This window comes from Microtus oregoni, unplaced genomic scaffold (genome assembly GCF_018167655.1).
Source record: "Microtus oregoni isolate MIOR12 unplaced genomic scaffold, Mior012 000009F_ref0000495, whole genome shotgun sequence".
NCBI lineage: Eukaryota > Metazoa > Chordata > Mammalia > Rodentia > Cricetidae > Microtus > Microtus oregoni.
This window is the reverse complement of record NW_024543068.1, coordinates 5,201,188-5,223,282: the sequence shown is the minus strand read 5'-3', so window position 1 is coordinate 5,223,282 and position 22,095 is coordinate 5,201,188. Positions and strand designations below refer to the sequence as shown.

Below are 22,095 nucleotides of genomic sequence, written 5' to 3'. Positions count from 1 at the left end.
TAAGGGGACCACATTAGCAGCCTTTAAGTTAACAGATTCTTAACTTTATCCTAAAAATCAATCTCATAAAGTCCTGAACAACAAAAATAATTCTTTTCTCACTTTAGTAGACTTTCTATGGCTTCACAATCTGGTTCATCTCTCTGACAGATAGTTTTATAAAGTGAAACACTGAAAAGGTATAATTCATTAATTGGAATTTATTAGAAGAAAATAAATATTAAGTTGTAGCTATTAAGATGACTTCTAAAACCATGTAGAAGTAATTCATTGCTGCATGTTCAATGTCAGTCTTTAGGGGACCATTTATGTACAGTCAGAGAACTCAGGAGGGCATTGGGAATGAATTATATGATAGAGGCAGAGAAAAATGTAAGGACCAAGTTAATTGGAGTAAAGCAGTGCCTACAGTTTCACAGAGAGACACGGCTATAGAAAACCTGGTGTCTCCATAAATGAGAAATTCTGTCAAACGTAAGTGAGGATGTAAAATTTTCATACAGGTGAGAAATCCCGTAGAATACGTTGAATATTGTGCTAAATAAACTGGATTTTCCTAAAAGTGACAAGAAGCACACAAGGAAGAGTTTCTGGAAGCCCACTGCTCCTTGCCCAACACTTCACCAGGACTAATTTTTTACCTACATTGACAATAATATCAAGAAGAGATCCAAAAAGGTGAGATTTGACAGATGTTATATCATTTCATGTAGTAAAGAGTAGGCACAAAATTTAAACAACACAACTTGTCATCAGAAATGAAACTGCCCATTTCAAATGTGCTCTGCTTCCCAAAATAACCTTAATACATCTAATTATAGAATATTTTGCCTATGACAGAATGAAAACCAAGTGTATACACGTGGAAGAAACATGAATTGGACACATATTTACAAAAATATGCTATTTTACTTTGAAGAAAGAGAAACAGTTTGAGCATAAAATCTGTATCTTTTTAAATTAGGAAGACTAATTTGCTGTCTTTCATCAACAACTACCAAGCAGTAATGTGACTCACCTTTGGTTCTTAGGCGTTGCCTCATTTAATTCAAACACAGTCTGTTAGGTGTGTGCTCAGGTCCTATTGACAGTGATTCAGACCCAGAAGCACATGTACGTGATCTTCCAAGGTCTAAGAGTATGTTTTCCCGTGTAACAGTTCTTATCATGTAAATTGTTCTTCTGCATCACACACTAGAAATTCTCTGAAAACTGTTGTGAATCAGAGATCCCTCAAAGCAGGTAAGGCTTCCATTAGCTGAGCCATCAGACTCTGGCTAGTGCAAAGGCTTTAGGTATAGATACACACTAGGCTGCAGCTGCAGGTAGTGCAGCTACATAGTCTCAGCTTAAAGTCCACATGGGGGCCATGGCCAACAGCAGTAGCAATTGTTGCTCCAAGGGAAGGGGATACAAATGAGGACAATGTTCTGTCAGGGGAGGCTTAAGTGAAAAGCACAGGTTCTTTCAATATTAATGCAAGTTGTAATGAGCTCTCAGTGCCAGAGAGGCTAGTGAATTAGGCACCGTGAAAGGCTAACAGCCACATCCAACCATCAAAGGACAAGGGTTAAATGATGTTCAGGTGAGCCCTGAGAGAGAATGCTGACAGGGCAAAGCTGAGAAACAGTCAGGCACGCGTGGTGGGGCTTGTCAAATGTAAATGACTTCCTAAAGGAAAGGAGGAAAGTATAGGGGAGGGGAGAAGGCAGCTGAGTCCTCAAAATCTACTGTTCTGACTGCCAGCCAAGCTCCTAGGAATGAGAAAAGGTAACAGATATTTAGAACACACTTACAATATTTAATAATGTTTTAAAAATTTAAACATTTAGTTTCTTCAAAGAGAACTACTGGGCACTAGAATGCCCAAATGTTTCTCCTTACAGGAACATTATTACTAAGTGACTACAAGAGTAAAAGTGAAAACAATTAAAATTTCCTCTTTCTCTTGCTTGTTTCACTTTCTGTTACCCATTTAACTACAAAACTTGTTCAGAGTGGCTGTTCTGACCAAATTGCAGCATGGGTCCTTTGTTAGAAAATGATGAGGCTCCCAGTAAGGTCTCATGGGCGCCTGCTAGAATAAGATTCAGGATTGAGAATTTATGAATTATAGAACTATATCTGAATTTCTCTGCTTATCCGACAGGGAGAAACTGCTTGTTTTAAATGTTTCAAAGCAGCATGTAACAGTATGAATGGCAGTGTGTTTAACTTGGCTCCTCACCATTGCTGACAACACAGTGGAGAAATATCCCTATGTTGGCAGCATCACTACTGAGTTAGATTGCTGTAGCATGTACAAATCATTCTCTCAACCAAGAAATGTTATCAGCAAACTTATAGTAGAGTAAGATAGCTTTAAAAGTCAATATGAAATGACTCTTTTGTGGACCAACAGTCTAACAATTAAAAGCAAAAGTGTTCTACAAATTCAGAAGAGCGCTGACACTGATATTGAGAATAACCCCTGAACAAGGTGTAGCCTCCTCATAGATACATGAAGCAAAAGAACCAAAGATAATCCCTTAAAAAGGTAAGACACACAGTAATGGTGAGTAATGCAGCAATCGTACATGCCTTCTAAGTTTAATGCTCACCACATTTGCTTGACATATTAAGAATAAAATAAAACTTTTTAGAAAGAAAAGCTCAGGATTCAGTAGATATCAGGCAATAGAATACTACGGCACAAAGGTATGTTAATATTGACAGTGGTGAAGGCACAGAAAAGGTTTGAACATAACCTCTATGTTGATAAGCAAAGCGATTGTGAAATGTGGTAGGAGGAATTAGATATCAACATATTCTGAGACTTGCATTGCTCTCAGCCTGTCTCCTTTATGTCTGCACCCTTTATTTTACAAGTGTCTCTTTTTCCTTCTGAGTACTCACCACAAAGATGTCACATGCCAAAATAGTGACTGTCGTACGATCAGAAGTAGACAGGTATTTTCACATGCCTTTCTATTCTTATCTTTATTTCTACTTTTTACCTCCCAATCTGCCTGCTTGAATATTATATATACGACTAACTCAGTCTCAATAAGTTGGCAGTCTTCTTTAGGGTTGTTTATGACTATACCAAATTTACTGCCTAGAACTATTTTTGTTTCTCTTTGCATAATAAAAAGCACATTATATAAAAGCTATTTAAAATTCTTTTATTGTCTGTATTTTTCTCTACATATAAGAACATGTGTATATGTTGTGGTTTTTAACTCGTGTCTTCTGAATTTCACATATGAAAATATAAAACATATATTTTATCTCAAGATTGGGCCTATAGGAGGGATCAGGTCATGATGATGGATTCTTCCTGAATGGGAGCAAAGTTTTTATTAGTGATAATTAGAGACATAGATTGCCTCTTCTACATAAGGACACAGAAGACATGTCACTAATGAGATACTCAAAGCAATTTCTGTGAATACATATGCCTTGATCTGGTATATTCAGCAAAATCAAAGAACTAAACTTTAAATATTATTTGTGATTTCTCTTGTCTTTAGCATTCAATTATAATAACCCAAACAAATAAGACAAAATAGCACATGTGTGCGTGTATTGATACAATGTCACTCTAACTTTCTTCAGGACAAGGAGATGATTATTTTGTATTAGACATCTTCTATAATATTATATATTGATGCAGGTTCATGATTATCAAAACAATCATTTACAGAGTCTTCAAAGGAAAATGGAATTACAGGAAAATAGTGGATTGCCATGCTGCAGCAGATAGGTCTTCATACTATACTGGTACCATAATCTGACTTGCAACCTGCACAACTATAAATATAATGAATCTACATTCCTCATAAATAGTCTGATGTATAATATTCCATAATCAGAACAGAAAAATGGCTAAGCTATTTCTTTATAAAAATACTAAATAGCCTCTTGTCAATGAACATTCACTTTTGTTCCAAGAGGTTTAATGCAAAGTTTAAATAGTTATCAATTGAACTCTCTCTCTCTTTACATATATATATATATATATATATATATATTTAATTATACAAATTATGTATGAAAAAATATTTAACCAGTGGTTCTCAACTTTGCTAATGTTGCAACAATTTAAAACAGTTCCTTATAATGAAGTGATGCACAAAGATAAAATTATTTTCATGGCTACATCATAACTGTAATTTTCCTACTCTTATGAATCATAATGTAAATATCTTAGCTTTCTGATCATCTTAGGTACCCCTGTGAAAGGGTATTTCAGCCTCCAAAAGGGTCTTGACCCACAGTTTGAGAACAATTGATTTAATCTGTGTTCAACTGATCATTTCTAACATAGATCTTATCCTTTGCAAAAATGAAACATACTTTTAGATTTAAATGTATCTAACTTAATTTTTAAATTAAATTGAAAAGAACAGAACATGTTTTCAGTTTTAAGGATCAATATTAGTTTTAAAAGTTTATCATGAATCATATTTTTTTGTATTTAAAAATTTAAAGCAAGTTCATATGACTGGATTCTGGATTTTCTCAGAACTTACAGCTTTTTCTTTTACATGTAAGGTGTCATTTTTCTATTGGCTAAAATATGAAATGATTTACAATAGAGTCATCTGATTCTCAGCTCAGGTGTCAAAGTAGAAAAGTCATTCAAACCTTCCCACATATAATAATCATAAAAACTGGGTTACATAAAAATATAAAAAGGAAATGGAAAATAAACTAAAAATGACAGAACAGAGATGGGGAAGTCTACTCTTCTAGACACAAATAGAAGGAAAACCACTGAGATTCAAATACTAGTACTTTCAAATTAATAGCATATTGCTTGATATTGGGTATTTGACAGAATAAAAGTGTTGGAATTTGGAAATAGTACTGGGAACTTAAAAAAAATAATAAAATTTAAATGTGACACCAGAGGTCAAGAGGGATTTCAGGAGACAATGATCAATAGTAAATGGTAAATATATAGCAAACAGTATTTTGTGGCTCCACATTTACAATTTGTTTTCTTATATCCTTATAAATTTTACTGTTTAGAACAAAGTCTATGATATTCTTAAGACACAAATAGCATATTTATTATAATAACCATACAACAATGATTAAAGTAGGTTTATAACTGGGAATATGTTGCTATTTTCTTTGTTTGCCTTTCTATGAGAAAATTTGTATTAAGTAGATCAGCATATGTTAAAAATAATTACCTTAATTCTAAAACTGAAAACATATAGTTCAAAAACAAGTATAGGAATTAAAACTGAATACTAAAATTTGCTGACTGAAAAGTATAATCAGGAAAAAAAAAAGAAGAACCCAAGAAAGAAAAATGTAAAACAAGAATGATAATTGGAATATTATTATTTTTACAAATCACATATAGACTGAATCCCCCCATCAAGAATTAGCAATCTTACAGACTTCATCCAAACAAGAATTAATCATATATTATGTAAAAGAGATACATTTTAAATGTTAATCAAAAATAGATTTATTGTGACATCATAAATAAATAACCAGTTTGTGGCAGTAAGCTGAAGTAAGTTGAATGATTCAGACAAACCCACTAGCAGATAAGAACTATTGTGGAAAAATGAGCATTTAGTAGTGACAATAAAACCAGTGTATCAAAGTAGAATTATAAGTACATCCATGTTTGGAAACAGAGACAAAGACCTGGAAAAGGAAATGAACACATTTATAAACATTAATATTAATAAATGCTAGTATTTTATAGACACTATTGAAATAAAAAAAAAGCAACAAAACTATAGTGACTCTAAGTGACCACGGTTCCCTATTGACATTTTTAACTGTGCTTAAGTGAGCTGCAGAATAAATATACCAGGAAACACAGTAGGAGAGAAAACTCCAAATCAATAATTCAAATCCCTTCTTTATAAAATAAGATAAGGAGACATAATTAAGTCATAAGCACATGAAAGGATAAGGATTCAAAGAATCATAAAATTAAAAAACAAAAAAGAGCAAGAGCAAGAGACAATTATTTATAAATATCAAGAAATTTGGTCATATAATACATGAGCTCATGTACAGAACTCCTAAGCACAAAGAAGTAAGAAATCAGTACTTAATGGTGGATACCATCAATTTGGCAGGATCTAGATTGTCCCAGGATACAAACCTCTGAGCATACCTATCACAATTATTTAAATTGGATAAACTAAGAAGGAAAGATCACCCCATAGATCAAAGGTACTGTTCATTGAGGATGTTTCTCAGACTAAAGAGAAAGCCAGAAAAGCAGTAGCATTAATCGCTCAGTTTTTTTTCTATAGATGCCCCAAGACAATATTCCTCCTAAAGCTCCTCCCAGCATGACTTCCCTGTCATAATGGACTGTAAATCTGAACTATGAAAAAAAAAGGTCCTGTCTCCTCTAAGTTTGTTAGTTTGCTTTTGTTGTAATCATTGGGGGAATGATGTGGTATTCCCCTCTGTATGCTGTGAATACCATTGGTTAATAAAGAAACTGGCTTGGGCTGATGGGGTAGAACAGAACTAGGTGGGGAAACTAAACTGAATGCTGGGAAAAAGAATGCTGGGTGGAGTCAGAGAGAAGCCATGTAGCCCCGCCGGGAAACAGATGCTGGAACTTTACCCATTAAGCCACAGACTCGTGGTGATACACAGATTAAAAAAAAATGGGTTAAATAAATATGTAAGAGTTAGCTAATAAGAAGCTAGAGCTAATGGGCCAAGCAGTGATTTAATTAATACAGTTACTGTGTAGTTGTTTGGGACTGAGCAGCCAGGAACTAATTAGCCACCTCCCTCCTACAGGGGTGGGGGATTTGTTGTAGTAACATGAAAAGCAGCTAATCTTATTCCTAATAAAGAAGGAATGCTTATTTTTATTTAGCCACTACTTTTCAAATAGCTGTGGTTATTCTGAGTACTGTACAAGGAAAACACAGTGACAAATCTCCTGAGTACCAAGTATGTGCAATGGGATATTAAATTCCAAGTTTGCTCTATTCTCCTAGCATAAAGCAGGTGTTCTCCCTATGTTGAAGACAAAACTCTTAGATTTCCAAACAACTTAAAATATTCTCACTGAGTGGTATATTTCTTTTCTAGGCATCATAGTTTTGAAGATGCTGTTCTTGATGATTCCCTAGTTTTCACTGGTAAAAGCTACAGGCCAAAATAATTTGTAAGCGTATTAATAAGAATAAGGTTTAGAATTTATTTTTACCAAATAAAAGCATGGGTATCACACAATTGAATGAGAGTTCACTTTTAAATTAAAAGAAAAGAGGTTTATGTACATTTAATAGAAACCCTTTATCTTGCTCTTGTCATTGACATCCTTGCTAAATGTTTTGCAAATATTCCTCTTGAAAGGAGGAAAAACAAATAAACTTGTCTTTATAGAATTTGATGAATCGGTTTTGTGAATACTCCCACTCAGGTCACTTTTTTTTTCCATTTTTTTATTGAGAAAAGGAGAAAAAAAAACAAGTTTCCACCTCCTCCCAGCCTCCCATTTCCCTCCCCCTCCTCCCACCATTCTCCCCCTCCTCCCACCCTTCTGCCCCTCCCCCCACACCTCTCCCCATGTCACTTTTAAACCATAAGGTGATATCTATAAGCTCAAATATGACAAAATACACACAGGTTCTGGCTTTACTGGCTTTTGCAAGACAACTGAATTTTGTCACTATTTTTTAACCTAGTTAAGAATCAGGGTGGGTTGAAACTTTTAAAGTTGATTTCATTTCACAGCTTTTGTGTTAATAGCAAATTTCTTTGGCAGGTGTTAAAGTAAGTTTAGTTTCTTGGGGCTCATTAATAGAATTTGAAACACATTAGCAGGTGGGTGTTGCAAGAGGAAAATTTCCTGATAACAAATTGAGTTTAGCACATCAACAACACAGGTGACTTCAGTCTTCAAAGTAAAACAATTTGTTTAATAGGACATTCAAAAAAAAAGAGGACTGTGAGTTTTCTTTACTCATTTTCTTTAATATTTCATTTTTCATCTTTCAAGGAATCATGATGCTATAGTTGGAATTTCTCCTACATTCACTTGTTAGACGCAATTTTGAGATCATTCAAACAATGCCTGCTCTTCTACCCATGCCTTCCAGTCATTCACTGAGGATAAAGTCAACACTCAAATTCTAAAGCATGACCTTCATGCTGCTTAGTTCTAACCTCTTTGGTGAGCATAATGTCTAAGGCTTCACTAGTGATGTTCTACATATATAATGGATAGATGATGAGACAATTCATCCTTCTAACTATATCTAATTACCCTTTTCACTCACTACATTTTCCAGCCTTGCTACAAGCAAATGACCTCATACTTTCTACCTAACCTACTCCTATTTACAGCCATCTTCAGTGGAATCTCACATCATTCATAGTTTTGTTTCCTTCATGTGTGTTTGATCATCACTTACTTGGTACAATAATACACCACCCTTACGCTTGTTAAACTTGCACCATGCCTACTTATTCCCACTCTGACCCTGAATCCTATACTTCCCAGTCTCTTTCCTGTCCTACACCAATTCTAAACAGAGCCATGGCAAAACAAAACCCATAATATTTGTTTGTTCATTTTACCCTCATCCTTTTTTCCTTGCTGCTATACAAACTTAGTCAGTACAGGGAGCTTGGCATGGATTATTGTTTAGTAACTTATCTATTACTGTGATAAGACATCATGAAAAAAAGGGTAACATATAGGAATTTATTTTATGTTCACAGTTTCAGAGGTTTATATTCAAACAGTTGCAACAACCTAAACCAAATGTTAGGATTAGTCTTGTCTTCTGAGCCTCATATATTTCTGTGATGGAACAATCTTTTTGTACAATGTGAATATGTGTTGCTCTCATTAGTCTAATAAAGGCCTGACTGCCCATAGCTGGGTAAGGAGAGAGTCTTGTGGGACTTAGAAGAAAAAAGAGAGTGCAGTGTAGAGGAGGGCGGTGCCACCAGAAGATGCAGAGAGAAGAAAGATGAACACACCATGCTATAAAAATGTCCCACCATATGGTAGAGCATAGATGAGAAATATATGTTAATCTGCTGTAAAAGCTAGTTAGTAACATGCCTAAGCTATCATGTGAGCATTTATAATTAATATTAAGTCTCTGTGTGGTTACTGTGGAGCTAGCAATCCCAAAGAAAAACTTCATACATAATTTACTTACTATACCATCATTCACTATCTTCATTTTCATTGCCGTACATCATGATTTCAATCTTTTATGGCAAGACAGTAACCCATTCTATCTATGTGCATTTTCTTGATTCATTCAGAATCATAAAGAGCCTTTATGTTGATTACAATACATAAGATTGCCCACTCATTTTAAATATTGTAGTGCAGATATTGAACACTGTCATGAAAGCTGTAGTGTGACATAATCTTTCACACATTATACCCTGTTCTCCATACAGCTTTACTCTCACGTGTTCATTGTAAGTGGTCTGGTTGAGCCTCTGACTTTTGTTTCACTATCGGTACTTGGCCCTCACTCTCTTGGTTGTTGTCCTGTGTCATAAAGATCCTGCAGGGTTGAATCTTCAGGACCTCCCCCTTCATATGCTCCAGCAGTTAATTGATATGATGGATGTAGAGATGGACCAATTCATATGAGATAGCCCTGGTTCTGCACCTGGGTGGTAACCGAGCTGGTCACCTTGCCAGTTCTCCCTCATTCTCACCACCAGGGTGAGTTCTTGAGCACTGCCATGGCTACTTCACCCATTGCAGCAGGCATCAAGGATCAGGGCCAGTTCTCCTGCTCTGAAGCCCTGGATTGGCTTGCCACCATGGTCATTTCTACTGTGTTGTCTAGGGTGGGTTCAAAGCCCACTCTTCTGAGTGCTGCAGCTTGTGAGGCACAGGATGAGGTCTGCAGGCCTGCTGATGGTAGTGAGGGGAGGTGGGTAGGAAGAAAGGAGAGCATCTTTCTCTTGCCGACACCGCCACATGGCAGACAAAGAGGGTGGTTGGATCAGCCCTCTCATGCTCATGCCCTCAGGGCTGCTCACCCACACCCCTGCAATCAGGATCAGCTCTACTGTGCTGCCCAGGCAAGGCACAGGACCTGCTGCAATTGGATAGAGCAAGGCAAGTTTCTCCTACTCTTATTACCCGGGAGTCATTTTTTCCACCTGTTGCAACTGGAGAGGGGTGAGGGGTAAAACACCTCTGTTTTTGAAATATGAAAATATTCCTGACCTAGATCATTGGAATATTTCTTCCATGGTTTTCTTCTATTAGTTTCATAATTTTTATTTGTATATTTAAACATTCTATAAAATATGTAATATTCATATATGATAAGGCAAGAGATTACATTTATATTTCATCCATAACTTTATATGGGGATATCCACCTTCTCATATATTATTTTTTAAAATTTTTATCCTTTATCAATGTTAGTCTAGTTAGAGAGAGTGTGTATTTGTGTGTGTGTGTGTGTGTGTGTACACACACACACAAACACACATCTCAATGCAGAAAACAAAGTTAACTGTTAGGTTGTTTTCTGGGTTCCCAAGTTGTGCTCCATAGATCTAAATATATACTTTAATGTCTAACTATATACTTAAATGGAGCCCACAAACACGCAGACCATCATGAAAAACCTATTATAAACAGTTTTATAAGAGCAAATTGGAAAATCCATATGAAATGGATAAGTTCCTGGAAACACACAATCTATCAAAATTGAATCTCTAAGAAATATAAAACCTGAACTGACAAATAATTTATAAAGAGATTGAATCCACTAAGAGCCTCAAAGTTAAATTCTTTCAAACATTGAAAGAAAAACTGATATCGGTGTCCATCCAATTACACAAATAGAACTTCTGCCAGATTCACTCTTCAACAATATCTTCTATATGAAGGATATTCAATATTCTTTTTGTATAAACAGTGAATTAAAGTGTTTGCATTAAATTCATTTAAGACTTTAAAAATTAACTGTAGTGTCACAATATTTTTTTCATATTATAGTAATAATCTCTGTGTAAAATGTTTTTTCTGAATGAAGGTAATTAATATAAATTATCTAGAATAAAATATCTGCCTAAATTTTTATTTCTAAAAATGGGCAGAAAAAATAGGCTAAGTTACTATGATAGGATTTTATACAAATTATAATAGTTATTATTATCTTTCTATATGCCTAAACTATTTTAATCAATTTATGTATATAAAACATTTAACCTATTTAAACCCATATATGTATAGATATTTTGCCTGTACATATATATGTATATGTTCCTTGTGCTTATGATACCCATGAAGGCAAGAAGGAAGTGTTCTTTCAGATGCTTGTGAGACACCATGTGTTTGCTTGGGAATGAACTTGAGTCCTGTGTAATAACAGTGGGAGCCTTAACTACTGTTCTACAGGTATCTCCAGCCCCTTAATCTAGTTTTGATACTCCACTTTCTAGTGTAAGTGTTAATTTATTCATTAAGAGTCTTCATAGGTAACAAACAGGATTTGTACTTGATGCCTTGTTGATCAGGAGCTATAATATAGATTCACGAGTTCAAAAATATTAGATAAAAATCATTCAAGAAACAAAGTCTACTATGCACATCATTTTGAAGAATGCCAGTTTTGAAAAATGAAAAGAAAGTTTGGGATGAAAGAAAAAAAAACTTTGAAAAGGACTACAAAATGGTGGGATATGGAAGGCCTGAGAAGTCCACAATATGTTCCCATAGGCTCGTGACTCATAAAACTAAGGTCTACAAAGCAGATGGGAAATACAATGATAATTTAGCTGCTGTTTGTTATGTGTAAAACAGTCTAAACTCAAAGGGCTGCACTCAGATTGCTTGCTTTGAGCATCAGCAATATGAATGACTTATCAACCAGAGTCCTTTATTAATTTCCTTGAAATGAATCTTTTACTTATAGAATGACTAAGACAAGGAAATGATTCTTTCCATAGAAGGGACATTTTCATCTCATTCTTACAGATAAACTATTGTAATTTCATAGAAATTTGAACAGTCCTACAGATTTGCACAGTTGTGGGTTCCTGTGCCTGCATAGTATTGCACGGTAATATCATTCATTGACGATCACAACTGTGATACTTTGGATAAGATGCTTCACAAATCTCTGGCATTTCAAGACCCGACTATCAGTTGGTGAATAATTGGGAACACTTAGAAGGAAGGTCCTTGTTAAGGGGTATATGTCACTGGGGTCACAATTTGAGGTTGTAAAAAGTGCCATATATGCCCATATATGTATGATTCTCTGTCTCTCTGACATTTTGGATTTTTCTCTCTGTATACATATATGTATCTGTCTCTCTGTTTCTGTCCCTCTGTATCTGTGGTATCTGTTTGTCTGTCTGTCTGTCTGTCTCTCTGCTTCCTGATGGTGGATCAGGTCATAATCTTCCTTCTTTGCTTAGCACTTGCAGCCTTGATTCCATACAATAACGGTAAATGAACTCTTATCTCTTTGGAAACTTTAGTACCAAATAACTTCTTCCATTTATGCGTACCTTTTTTTTTCATGGTGTCTTATCACATCATAAGAAAACTAATGACTACATTGCTGTTCTTTTTCTTCTATTTGAAACCTGAGCGCAGTAAGAATAGATATTTGTTGTTATCAGTGCTCACTGGTTGTGTTAGGGTATAAATAGACATTTTTAAGTTCAAGGATAACTCTACATGAATAGAACAAGCAAATAATTCTGTAGTCATCTCCAAAGGATTGATATAACATACATAAAATAATTGAATTGAGATAATAAGCATGAAAGCCTTACATAGAAGATGTTGGGTTATAAGGTCTTATTGTCAGATCAAGCAACTCAAAACGCTATAGAAAAGGTAAATGTTATGGGCAGAACAATGTCAAAAATTAGGGATGGAATATACTATTCCTCTGAGTGATTTATTCGTATGCTTTTAGTATTTCTTCTCAACAAAGTTAACTCATATTTTTACTAATGATTATATTGACCTTCAAAAATATCTTAAAAACAACATCTGCATTCATCTTTGAAGAAAAGCATGTCAACTGGAACCCTCTTAATATGTAAATAAAAACGTGTGGCCCTATAGCTCAGGGGTTAGAGCACTGGTCTTGTAAACCAGGGGTCGCGAGTTCAAATCTCGCTGGGGCCTGTACTCATTAAAATTTTATGTGAAAACAAAAAAAAATATGTAAATAAAATCCGGCAAACTCAGTTTACCTTTCTGTTGCTTTTTTGGTGTTTCTTTACATGTTTTCTATATAAGGGCATTGCCATTGAATGCAAAATATTTGAAATTGTGTCTTTATTTTAATAGTCCCATTGCTCTCATTCTCTTTTGTTCTTGTTAAATTTTTATATTATCATGATAATGCAGTATTCATAAATTAGTCTAGGGAGTCATGGTGATTGTGCCCATCTGTTGAAAGCTTTTTGTTTCTCAGTTTCTGATCCAGTAGTCATTAAAGTGAACATGCTTCCGAGTCATTCAGAAAACTGTAAAAATATAAAGGTGTTTCAGAGTCTGCACTCTCATCCCTTAACTGAAGCCCCAAAATCAAAGCCTCAGATTTTGAAATTTAAATAAAAACAATGCACACACCGGGCGATGGTGGTGCACACCTTTAATCCCAGCACTCGGGAGGCAGAGGCAGGCGGATCTCTGTGAGTTTGAGACCAGCCTGGTCTACAAAGCTAGTTCCAGGACAGGCTCCAAAGCCACAGAGAAACCCTGTCTCGAAAAACCAAAAAAAAAAAAAAAAAAAAGCACGCATGCTAATCCTGTATAACCCTTACCAAAACACAAAGTATAATTTTATATCTTTGAGAATTCGTGTTCTCTATTCAATACAGAAAAAGTAAACAAAGTTGAATTTGATTGCTTGTTTGTATGTCTCATACTCTATTGTATTCTCCTATTCATTTTTGTTTGTTATTTTGCTATTGGAAGTGTGAGGAAAACATGTTTTTCAGAGTAATATCATGTTTTAAATACTAACTCAAAATAGATGGCCACTTGTTTTCCCTAAAATCCTTAATGTATAAAAGCAGGTAAAATGTTAATAAACATGAGACTTGGGTTTCAGAAGTTCCAGTAGGTGGTCTGTGCTTATTATGTTCATTTTATTAAATTACAATCACTCCGAAGTTGTGAATTCATCTGATGTTTTCCCACTGGTCTTTATTAAGCACTAAGGAATTTCTAATCTTCCTAAGCTAAATGTACAGACAGTGTCCATTTCTCTAAGCTTGTCAATTCTGTCCTGTTTCCAGTAATGTGTAATTGGTCTATAGCGGGGCCAAGATTTGACCTTTTTGTACAAGAACTGCATATGCAAACAGGAAAGGTCAGTGTGGCATGCCAACATCATGACACGCATTAGAAAACCAACTGGATCACGCTAGAGATTTGCTTGTTTGATTTTGACTTTAAAAATCTGGGATTGCTTTCTGATAGAATTACAATTTAAAAGTGTGAGGATTTAGTCTTGCATGGTTTTGGGTCTTCTGTAAGACATGCTCTGGGAGGCACAAAGATGTCTTACTGGGTAAGAGCACTTATTATGCAAACATGAGAAGATGAATTCAGGTGCTAATACCTGTAGAAAGCCAGGTGCAGTTGCAGGTACACCTGTAAGACCAGTCAGAGATAGGGACAGCTCAAAAGCTTCCTAACTCACAGCCCAGTTTCAGGTTAAGCTTTTTTCTACAGACCCAGTGAGGCATTTCTGTTATTAAAAATCAGTACCTAGAACTTCTATATAATTGTCTATGTAGGGTTGTCTAAATCTAGTTATGTTTTTTATTTACTCCACCACATATAATTCATCTCATTTTATTCCCTAGCAATCATTTCTAAGACAGCATCAGATCTTCTATATAAACACTAAATTCTTTGTGGAAAGAAATGGAAACCAGACATTTTTTCATGCTCTATTTTTAGCAATGCTTCCTAATGGATCTTCAGACATTATATTTATTGATTTTTATATCCTATGTAAAATTTTCTTAGTATAAATGATAAAAAATGGTAGATAACAAAAATATAAACAAAAATGTAAAAGCAACTAAATATTTTATTGAGTAACTTGATTTTGGATAATTCCATACTATAAATGAAGCATTTGATTACTTTCTTCTCTCTCCTGAAGCCTCTCTTACTTCCTATTCTTACCCACAATTGAAATTTTTAAGAGGATTTAAATTTTTAGTTTACATAAAAGAAAAAAATATTTTTTCAAGGCAACTTCAATGAAAAACATGGACGGTTTAAGTAAATAAGTAAATGAATAAAAAAATCAAAACACATAATCTAAACAAAAATAAGAAAATAATATTAAGTTAGCAAAATAATTTTTTGTTTAGTTAAGGAATTCACACAACTGCTTTAAATGTCAGTTAGAACATTTTCTGTTTTACTATAACTTTCATAATAGAATAAAATCTTGAACATGACAACTTATAATTTCAAAACCAAAGATATAAGTAAATATCAGCAATATGAGTGGGCATTAGGGAAAATCTTTGAGTCTAGTAGTGGTTGGTCTGACAAAGACTTTGTGTAATGCATCACACAATCAATGAAAAATGAATTCAAAATGAGAAAAAATAGTTCATGTGAAAATCCATTTCCCCACTTGAAAAGAGATTAACGCAAAAAATTAAATAACATTGAGATGCTTGGCAATTTTATTTTGCATGGGATATTAATTTTCATGATAAAATTCAGGGACTTTTAAAAAAGCGAATTGGATTTTAATCAACCTAACATTTTTCATTCAAATACATTTTTTATCTTTCCCTAAAAGATATCAAGATGGTTGTTCCTCTTAAATGTATTTACATTATGTTCTAGAAAAAAAAAACGTTTACGCCACAGATTTCTGTTGATAATATCTTATTAATATAAGTAGATATACATAGAAGTAAAATTCTATTTGGCCCAACCAATTATAAGGCATATAGGGAATATAAATTTAATAAGTATATAATCTAAGCTGGGTGGTAGTGGTGCACGCCTTTAATCCCAGCACTCGGGAGTCAGAGGCAGGTGAATTTCTATGAGTTTGAGGCCAACTTTGTCTACAAGAGCCAGTTCCAGGACAGGGTCCAAAGCTACAGAAAAACCCTGTCTCGAAAAACCAAATATATACATATATATATGGATATATATGTATACATATACATATACACACATATACATATATACACACATATATATAAAGTATATAGTTTTGGAAAGTAAAATAGAAATAAACAATTAACAAGCAGCTACTGAAATACATTTATTAATATATGCTATAAGAAATGTGTGAGAATTTTGTAAGGCAAAACATATGTAGCATTAAGCCATAGCAAAATGAATAAGTCTTGTTAGCTTGTTCTTCCTGGTGATTTTAAAATAACACTCAGTTATGAATATACATCGCTACTCTCTCAGGGACTTTCAGAGGTGGCTCTGCATGTTAAAGAGCCTGAAACTTCTTAGGCCTCTGCTACCCTACAAAGAGTGGTGAGAAGTCCCTTAATTTATATTGGTCCTTGTCTTTCATTATATAAAGTGACAGCAAAATCAGGGAAGATGTTGCTCTATGTTTCTTCATGATTGAGTGAATTGAAATATTCAAATTAGGTAACAAAATAAGAACTTGAATCACAATGGACTAGAAATGAAAAATTCAAGATCAGGCTTATAGTACTAATTAAGTGGTTGGACACATGCACAGGAATATTTTATATTCAGAATAGTCCATGAATTTAAATGGTCTAGATACACACTAATTTGAGTATACTATTGACATCACATTGCCAGTGAGTGTAAATAAGACCCTTGACAATTAAATTGACATTGGAATGAGAAAGATGTTAGATATTCAGTGGCTGATGGAAAATGTAATGGTTTGAACCGAGCGTTCAGTTTGAAAAAGCAATTGAAAAGATGCTTTTTTGCATTAAAGGCATTCATATAGTTTCTTAATGGGGTGTGATACACACCCACTCACCCCACCTATCCATATACAACTAATTAGCCTGTACATCTAAATAAGATGAAAGATAATTGTATACATTATTAAGGTCCTCAGAGCAATGTGACTTAGAATTATTAATTCATTAATTATTTTCTATTAATAAATTTATTGCTACTAAATTATATCTTGGTGAAAATTGCTGTTGGAAGCTTGTGATGTTATAAGTATAATTTGGGGGGATGTGAGCTGAAATTCTCCTATTGTTAGCATACCATTTATATTTATGATTTTGTTTCTTTCTCTACTGTTCCCAAGAATGGAATAATAAAAGCGACTTTGATGATTTCAGGGCTTTTCACAGTATTCCGTTGTGATCAGTGGTTTTTGCTTTCATTGCAGAGTAAATGCATTTATTTTTATTTCTTTGTGACAGCATGCCTTCCTCTCCTTAACGGTCGTGACTACTGTAGCTCATTATTACTGTGGACATTTTAGTCATCACAAGACTTTTCAAATTTTGCAGAGTACATTATTCTGGACCCTAATAATGAATTATGCGTTCAGTCAAAATTTAGTAGCCATTATGTGCCAGCAACTGCCTAGACACCGATTCAAAGGAATTAATAGAATTCCACCATGAAAGAGAGGAGTCCTAAATGAAATTCAAAGAGAGCAGGTGCTACTATTAATGCAATGTAACAAGTGTTGATTGAATGAGGCAGTAATATGTTCTATATCTTTATATAACTACAATATAACCACCTAAATATAAGAAGGAACATATGAAGAGTGATGCAATAATGAGTTTGTGTGCTGATTGTAGTTTCTTAAGAGAATAACAGATAAAAGATAAATTAAAATCCCCTTGACACTTCCACACTCTAAGGACAGCTTCATTTCTCTATTGTCCTTCCCAGCTAAGCTCCTCCAAGACACAAACGATCTTCTTCCTTTCACATTTCCCTTTCCCATTTCCTTTCTTGCTCTAATTTGTATTTGCATTACCAAACTCTAATTTTGTGATTCAAACGCAGGCCTTCGCAAATGCGGATCAAGTCCTTAGCTATTAAACCTGAGGAGAGGTTTAAGTAAATTCTGCTTTGCTATATTTCCAGAGAATTTTAAAGATACCATCAATACCTTTCTTTTGAGAGGTTTAAATCTCGGCATTCTCTCCAACCACTCTTTCATGACGTGCTTTCTTTTCTGTGGATTGCTTTATGTCTTCTTGTCACAAATCTTTTTAATCAAATCCCCAATGCTTTTATTCTTTCTTCAACAGCGATTTTTGTGGCTACGTATCGTCATTTGGTTGTCTTTTCCATTCATACTAAGCTTTCCTGTGTGCATTCATTTCTACTCAAATTCCTTTCTTCCTTTCTTCTCGGTCTGATCGGTCACCTGTCTTTTAACATACCATTTCAGTGTCTAATGTGCATATAAAGATAGAAATTCTTCAAGAAACTCACATTTTGCTTTCTAATAACTTGTCCTATGTTTATGATTCAAATTGTTCATCAGTGGGACCACATATCACTTGCTCATGTAGGAACACCAAAAGTGAATGGCTTTTTATCTTGGTCTATCGTATAGCCAGTGTATCTCCACAGAAAGTAGGATACTTTTGTGTCTGACATAAATTCTAAACCAGAGGGCCAGCAATATAATAAACTAGAGACCATAATACTACTTCTCCCGACTCTTATATTCTCAAAAGTTTTTGTTTTCGATTTTCCGTGAAATAGAGCCAGTCAACTGGGCTTTTAGATGGAGCTGTCTCTTCATGGATACTTTCTTTAGCTGAACTTCGAGCTTCCCATTTTCACACTCGGCATTTGTAAACAATGGAAAAGTAAAAGTAATTTCTATTGGAAATAATCTATTATTTAGCTTTTAAAGACAATGTTTTCAAAACCTTTATCTGCTGGCTGTTTTGACATTTTAATATTAGAAAATTGTAGGATTGAGTCTGGCCGGTAGCAGGGGGGTCTTAGAGGACACGTGGCAAAGGAACTCTGGGTTTGAAGTTTGAAATAGGATAAAATGCTGAACTAGATTTAAAAACCACTGCACTACACACTTAATTCTGATAGTCCAAGAGGAAAGCTGTTCAGCTGTGTTATAACGGAATGTATGTGTGTGTTCATGTATTTAACTGTATGTGTATTGCATGTATGCTGCACAAGTGTGACTATATGTGTAGTTAAACAAATATTTTCCTTATATACTTAAAATTTTGGATGTGTTGGAACTGAACAAATTACTTGTAGATGCTCAATAGTTATTAAGTACTTTTGAAGTTCTTGAATAAATGAAATTATTTTTCTTACTTTTTCCTGTTTTTAGGGCCAAGGTACTTGGATATCATATAAAATTTTAGATTGGAAATATCAGATTGATGTTAATTTCAAATTCAGTAGACTGTCATACATAGCTTTTTTCCATTCAGTATTCTTGCTGTCAAACACAATTCTCCTAAATTTTTATCCTAATATTAACAATATTATCAAACACTTGACTATTTTATAGATTTTGAAGTCAGTTCTGTTTCTTCTCCCTGAAGGTTTTGATATATACATACATGTATAATATGTATATTATATATCACAAGTTGGTGTAATCATGACTACATTTTCTACTTAAGTCATAGAAAGATAATACAATCACAGAAAGATTTTTTAATTAGGGGAAATTTAAGTATTGCCCATTGGTTTACTCAACCCAATAATCTTAAAGTTCTCTTCATCATGTCTAGCGCTAAACAATGACAGCTTGAGCCAGTACTGACAGCTATAGAATGTTGTGTCTATAAAATGGTCTTTTAGCATTAATGCCCTAATAAATTTTGTTGTTTGATTTTCACTGGCTGCAGTAAGTAAAACAGAAGAAAAGTCTCGTTTCCTGTATATGCCTATTTTCAGAAAAGCTCTCATAAGTATTCAAAGCATCCTGTTGAATTCTCTTACCTGTGGGCCTATCTTGCTTTCCATAACATTTCATGAAACGCTTTCCCAAAGGACTTTTTTCCATTTGCTATGGGTCTTAAATGTCACATTCTGCAGCTATCTATTTTGCTGTTATGAGTAACAGCTCCTGAAAGCACTTAAGGTGTGGTAATGCAGTTCTCAGCCCAACAGGCGACTTTAGATTCTACAGAATCCTTTGCTCTATCTCTCCTTTGATGTCAGTTTTGAATCTATATCACCATTCATAACTAGTTACTTGATTCTCACTTTGAAGTACTTGCATAACAAAATTATTGCCTATATACTAGGTGCTTCTATATTGGGGAATGACTCTTGATGTATGCATTTGCCTCTAGCTCTATAGGGTTAGTACTGTGATGATCTGCATATGAGAAACTGGAAAGGAAACACAGTCGTGCACCAAAAATATCATGTCTGGAATAGGGAAATGAGAATAGGATGCTTAAACTTGGAATCTGTTCCTAACCCATCCTTGTTCATTGGAGATTCATACTGAGGAATGGGATCAAATTTGACCTCAGAGTCTGTAAGTGTTGGAAACTTCTAGAACTGAGATATGTCCCAGTCAACTGGTCATCTATGTAAGAAGCTATAAGGCGAGGTTGGTCTGCAAGTATTATAAACTGCTGTGACATGAGACTTTGTTGTGTTTGCATACTTGCAATATCATTTATGTCCAAAATTAACTGAAAAAAAAATGAATTCTAGTGCTAACGTTCCTCTTCCCCCTCCCATGCCCTGTGTCTGTGGTTATGTGTTTATCCTCTACAGAAAATTTAATTCTTTCAAATATTCTTGCTGTGAGATGTCTGGAATAAAAATCTCTAAATTAAGCTTTTTTATGGGTGTGAAAACATAAAAGCTGCTGGGTAGAACCACCTTTCTCCTCTTAAGTGAGTTGCACATGCCTATAAAATGAAAGCCGGCATAAAGGACAATGTGATTGGAAACCTCAAATTGTAATAGTTATACATTGAAAGCTACAGTAGTTTGCATCATATTTTCCCGTTGCTCACATGGCCAGAGGAGGATAGCTAGAAAGACTTCAGCTATTTATGTGCTTTTGGCAACACAAAATCAAGTCTTTTAAGACTATTTCAGAATAAAAAAAAATTATTTAAAACTTTAGCAGGTATCATAGGCCTTCTTCATACAGAAAACCACAATGTGCACACACACACACGTTCATGCACACATTGACACACACACATACATACACATACTCAAAGGAATGTGTGTGACATAAAAACACTCAAACACTTGTTCATTTGTATTGCTATACCTAAACTTTACGCTAGAGGACAGTGTGGCTATGAACATTACCCTATACCAGGTTATCTTCAAATTCTTTGATAGTTTTACAAAATATAGAAAGCATATATTAATTAATATAAATGTCATGCAGTTGTTTCAAAAGCACTTAGCTTGTACTTTTTTGTTAATAGATCTTAATTTCTTAGAATCTTGATACATATAGAGGAGTGAATTTGACTGATTTTATTTTTTAACAAATGAGTGAAGACAAATTAGAATCAAATTCTTTCATTTGCTACAATACCTTAAGGCAAAAAAATCAGAAATATTGTGAAATGATCGAGAGCAAGCTGGTAGAGATAAATATTCATTTACATTTTAATAAAAATAGCTTACAAGAAGAGAAGAAAGGTTTCAAGTATTTTCTAGAATCTTGTTTGAAATGTAAAAGAAAAATAAAGTATTCACATTAATTAAAGAACTTTCTTGCTGCTTTTTCAGGAGCTTCTCGATGATTTCTGTTATTGTCCTTGGTTTGGGACACAGAAGATTTCCACCAACTGATGCAAAATAAAATAAAAATCTCATGCCACTTGAACAGTACGAAGGATGGAAAAAAAAAAACCAACTGAGTAGTAGAGCAGAAACCGGCAGTATCCATGAGAATCAGATCTCTCCCAAGGTGACACCTAAAATAATATACTTATAGACAGAATATCAAAAATAAAATATGCATTCATCTTATTTCTCTCATTGACATGAGATATACAATCTAGATTTTCTGTAGAGCTGACTTAGAGATGAATTACTTGGATTTTGGCATCTCTATGGTGGATAATAAGTTCCCTTGAAAGGGGCATAATTAAGCATGAGAGTTCTATTACATAGTGCTAACTTAATAC

General features: G+C 34.3%; 1 non-coding gene across 1 annotated transcript; it reads left to right on the top strand.

Moving 5' to 3' along the window:
- The first annotated feature begins 13,062 nt into the window (after positions 1–13,062).
- Positions 13,063–13,135, top strand: Trnat-ugu. The gene has a single exon. It is a non-coding gene; the product is annotated as a tRNA-Thr (tRNA).
- The last annotated feature ends 8,960 nt before the right edge of the window (positions 13,136–22,095 follow it).